Below are 4,934 nucleotides of genomic sequence, written 5' to 3' on the forward strand. Positions count from 1 at the left end.
GGGGCTCCCCTTCGTTGTGGTGCGCAGGCTCCTCATTGCCAGTGGCTTCTCTTGGTGTGGAGCACGGGCTCCAGGCACGGGGGCTTCAGGAGTTGCGGCACATGGGCTCAGTCGTTGTGCCTCACGGGCTTCGTTGCTCCGCGGCATGTGGGACCTTCCTGGAGCAGGGATCGAACCCGTGTCCCCTGCAGTGGCGGGCGGATTCTTAAGCAGTGCGCCAGCTAGGCAGCCCCAGTTGTTTCTTGTATTTCAGGGAAAGGTTTCCTTTGGCTTTTGGTTTTGTCCCCGCCCCCACCCCCCAAGAAAGGTACTGTTGGTTGCTTTGTTGACAGTGGAAAACTGTGTTGCGGTTGCTGTTGGAGTGGTGGGGGTCGTCGTCCTTGTTGCTTTGTTTCCTTTGTGGGCGTTGTTTTCTGTTGGTTTTTTCTGGCTTTGTTTCCTTGTGGATGAAAATGCCTGGTCTTGGTCTGCTCTGTTCAGGCCTCCTGCCCACTTTCCCCATCGGGTTGCTTGTTCTGGGGGGGCTGCGTTGCATGAGGCCTTGCCCTGTTTTGGACAGGAACCTCTTATGGGACATGCTTGAGGTTTTCAGATGCGTGTGTGTGTGTACGTGTACACGTGTGTGTGTCTGTACGTGTACACGTGTGCATACACGTACATGTGTGTGTGCCTTTACGTACTCCTTGAAGGGCCACAGCAGTCCCAGAGCTTGACTTTGACTTTTTGGTAGTTTGGCTTGGTTTGATTTTGGTGGGACGACAGGTCACTGTGAACCTTTACTGTAAATCTCTCTCTCACACGCACGCGCGCGCGCGCGCGCGCACACACACACACACACACACGCACGCACGCACGCACGCACACTCACCACGTTGCATTGTGTAGATGTCCTGGAACGCGGTTTCTTTAGTGGATGGCTGTTGACTCGCTGCTCCCCGCCCCCCTGCCCCCGCCCGCCGGTGACTGTGGTCAGTCCATTTTGAAATCCACGTTCTGACCTCAAGGGCATGTTCCCCACCCACGCACCCATGTGTTCTCTTTGGACTTTGTCGCGGTCTGTGCGGAAATAGATGTTTGTTTCCATTTGTGTGGGGCCAGAGTGTATGTTTACTTTCGTTTCTAGCTTCCGGGCTCTGCGTATCAGCTTTCCAAAGCCCTTCCCCGTGCCAGAAGGGATGAGTTCCTGCGTCGTTCTCTGAGCGCTTGCCTGGTTTCGTTTCGCTGGTCCCCGCCTTCCCTCCCTCCCTCCCTCCCTCCCTCCCTCCCTCCCTCCCTCTCACCCTCCGGGGAGCTGGGGATCTCGCTTGTGGCACTGTGGGCGTCTCCGTGGAATTCCCCGCGCCCCCCCCCCCCCCATGGCCTGGAATCGCGTCCCCTTCCAGGCAGCCTCCCGGCGGCATCTTGCCAGCTACCCCCGCCCCCGTGTGCTGCCGGGGATCGGGACGCGCCGTGTCGTGTCGTGTCGTGTCGGGCCGGGAGCTAGCTCCGAGGCGGACCCCTCGGGGCCGCGCGGGACGCCCGCCCCGCTCCGGGAGGAGCTCGGGCGTTTGGGCGGCCCGGCGCTCCGGCGTCCTCGGTGGCCGGCCGGCGACCGGGATCCGGCCCGGGGACGTTCGAGCCGGTTGTCGGGCGCCACCTGGCGGCCGCTTTTATATTGTCCCTTCCCTCCGGAGCTCCGGCGACCTTGTCGAGGGCTGTGACTCAGCCGCCGGGCCCGAAGCAGAGTTCCGGGAGGCGGGCGACGCTGGTGCTGGCAGCCCCGGTGGCGCCGAGGCGTAGGCGCCTCCTGCTGTCGCCTGAGATTGGGCCTGCAGATCTATGGGGCTGTGACTGCCGCCGCGCTCCCGAGCCGGGGCTGAGGGGCCGCCTGGCCGGGTCGACCAGCATGCGCCCGTGCCCCTCCGGCCGCGGGAACCCATGTCGGGTCGTGCCGCCGCGGTGGGAGAGGAGAGGGTCTGCCGCGCCCGGAGCGCCTGGGACTTGGTGGCCCGGCCTTCTCCTGGGCCGCCCTTGGGAGCGTTCGTTCCCCGACCCCCCCCACCTCCCTTTCCCGGTGCCCCCCGCGTCCCGCTCCGGAGGTGGGGACCGGCTCGGGCCGAGCGTTGAGGCCGGTGGAGGCCGCCACGGGCTCGGTGGTGGACGCGCGTGCGTCCCGGTCGTCAGATGCTTTCGGGCCGATGGTTTTCCGAGCCGGACTCCAGAGGTGAGGACCGGCCTGGGCCGCCAGCGGTGACCCGGAGAGGCTGGCCCGGGCCTGGGTGCGTTGCCCCGTGGGCTCCGGGCGTCTCCCTGGAGAAATGGGTTCAAGTCCCGATGGGTCCGGAGACGTGGACGGACCGGCCCCTGCTCGCGCAGGTGGCCGGCGAGGGTGCACCCGGCCTGTCAGCGTGCCCGCGTGGGTCCCGGTCGTCGGACGCGACTTTGTCTCCCCCCTCCGCTCTCCACCCCGAGTCCGGGCCGGGAGGTGGGGACTGGCGCGAGCCATACTGGGTGGCCCGGGGAGGGGCTCCCGGGCCCGGGCGTGGTCCCTCATGGGGCCCGCTCATCGGAGGCGGCTCGGAGGGGTGCTGTGTTTCTTTCTTGGAACCAAGTCCTGGCCCGGAGACTCGGATGGACCGGTGCCTGCCCGCGTGGGGGGACCGGGGAGGGCGTCCCCAGCCCGCTCCCTCTCCCCCGTGTCCCCGGCCCACTCTGCCACCCCTCCATCCCCGGGTCGACCAGGTGGCCCCGGGCGCTCCGGGGCAAGTGTGGATGGGGAAGTGTTGGGGGCAGGTGGCCGGACCGAGGTTCCGGGGGCCCCCGTGAACCTCGTGGGTGGGCCCCGCTGTCGGGCGCGATGATTTCTTCCGCCGGAAATGGGGCCTTTTTGCCACCAGATAGGTGCTGACACGGTGTTCTTCTGCGTCTGTCGCCGATAGACGCTGGGGCTCCGGACGCGGGCAGGACTCCGGGCTGGGGGCGGCTGTCTGACGCCCGGCTCGGTCCTTGCCGCTTGAGCTGCCCGCTTGGGCCTGCGCGCCGGCTCTTGCGTGCGCGTCCGGCTGCCCCGACCCGCGGTGCCGCCTCCGGCCTCTGGCTGAGCCCGAGGGCGGCGGGGCCAGGTGGCGTCGGGTGCTCGACCCTGTGCGCTGCCCCCGCTGCAGGCACCCGGTGGTGAGTGGCCGGCACGACCCCACCCCACAGGCTCTGTGCCCCGTGTCAGGCGTTCTCGTTCTGGGGTGGCTGGCTGCTCTTTGCCCGAGACGAAGGGGCGCCGGCGAGGCGGAAGCGGGCCTCCGTGTGATGGGTCTTCGCCGTGCCTCCCCTGCGGGCCTCCCCCGCCGTGGCTTTAGGCTGGGTGGGTCAACCGATTGATGTGGTGGTGCCACGCTCCGCTGGGCTGGGCCTAAGCCGTGCCAGACGAGGGACGGACGTTCCTGGGGGACGGGACCGCTCTTCTCGTTCTGTCCGCGGGCTCCTCGCCTCTCTTCCGCCCCGCCTGCCAGGGTGTGCGGAAGGCAGGGGTGCGGCCTCCGGCCCCGAACCCGCGGTCTCCCGCCCCCGCCTCCCAGCGTGGGCGCGGGGACCGGGGTCCTCGGACGCAGCAGACGCTCTCGCTGTGCCTCTTTGGCGTACGCCTCGCGAGCGGCCCTCCCCGCGGCGGGGAGGGCCGCCCCGCCGCCACGCTGCGCGCCCCCCGTCGGTGTGTGAGCGTGCCGCGCCTGGCCCTCCGTGGTGCTCCTGGAGCGCTCCAGGTCGTCCCTCAGGTGCCCGAGGCCGAGCGGTGGTGTTGTTCCCCTTTCCCAGCGTGTCCCTCGGGTCTCCGCCACCGTGGCGGGTGCCGTGAGCGGCTCTCTCTTGGGGGGGTCGAGACGGTAAGGGAGGTGCGCCCGCCTGTTCCCCCCGGCGGTGGGGCCAGGGGCCGCCTCGTTGTGCTGGTCCTCAGCGGCGTGCCGTGGGGGCTTGAGCTTGGCCGAGCGCACGCCCCGTGTGGTCCCCACTACGTGGGGGGCTGCGCGCGGGCGTGGGAGCGATCGTGGGGGCCGGGGCCTGTGAGAGAGGGGGCTGTGTCACGCATCTTGGGCGTGCTCCCCCTCGAGGGCCCGAGGGGCGAGCCCGAGGGCAGCAAGCCTTACCGAGGTCGTGCCCCGGCCCTGGCCGCGAACGCTCCCGTGGGCCGTGTGCTTACCCATACCGCAGACCCCCTCCCCTCCAGGCGACTGGAGGAGGTGTAGGCGGCTCACGGAAGCGCCTCTGCGGGCCCGAAGGAGAGGCGCTGAGTGGGGGATGACGCGCCCTCGGTGAGAAAGCCTTCTCTAGCGATCCGAGAGGGAGCCTTGGGGTACCGAACCCCCCAGCTGCCGCCCCTCCCAAGTGTGCAGTGGCCACCGTGGCGACTGCCAGAGCACGTGGGTAGACCCCCTCGCCTCCGCGGGAGGGGTGCGCCGGTCCCGCGGTGGGGCCGAGCGCCGCTCTTTGCCTACCGTGGCCCGCGCCTCCCCCCTCCGAGTCGGGGGAGGGTCCCGCCGGGCCGAGCCGAGCTGGTGTCCGAGGCGCGGGGTGGCGTGTGTGCGTGCGGGGTCGCCTCCGTTGGCAAGCCCGGAGGGGGGGACCCCCCGGTCCCGGCTCCCCAGTCCCGCAGCCACGGGGAGCCCTGCCGCGCCTGCCCTTGCCTCGAGCCGCAGCCGGCGGCGGTGTGTGGCCCTAGGTCGGGCCGCCTGGCTCGGGAGCGTTTCCCCAGGACGTGTGAGCCCTTGGGGTCGGCTGAGGTGGTGATGGATGTGTGGAGGCGACGCAGATGGATGCGCGAAGGGGTGGACGGGTTCCTCCGCTGCACGCGGGGGGAACCGTCGCATGCTAGGCCCCGGCGGCGGGGCCGGGTCGTGGGGAGGCCCTCGAGGGTGGCGGGCGCCGGCCGGCGTCCCAGGCGTTGGCGGGACCGCCCCCTGGTGTGG

This window comes from Hippopotamus amphibius, unplaced genomic scaffold (genome assembly GCF_030028045.1).
Source record: "Hippopotamus amphibius kiboko isolate mHipAmp2 unplaced genomic scaffold, mHipAmp2.hap2 scaffold_195, whole genome shotgun sequence".
Taxonomy (NCBI): Eukaryota; Metazoa; Chordata; class Mammalia; order Artiodactyla; family Hippopotamidae; genus Hippopotamus; species Hippopotamus amphibius.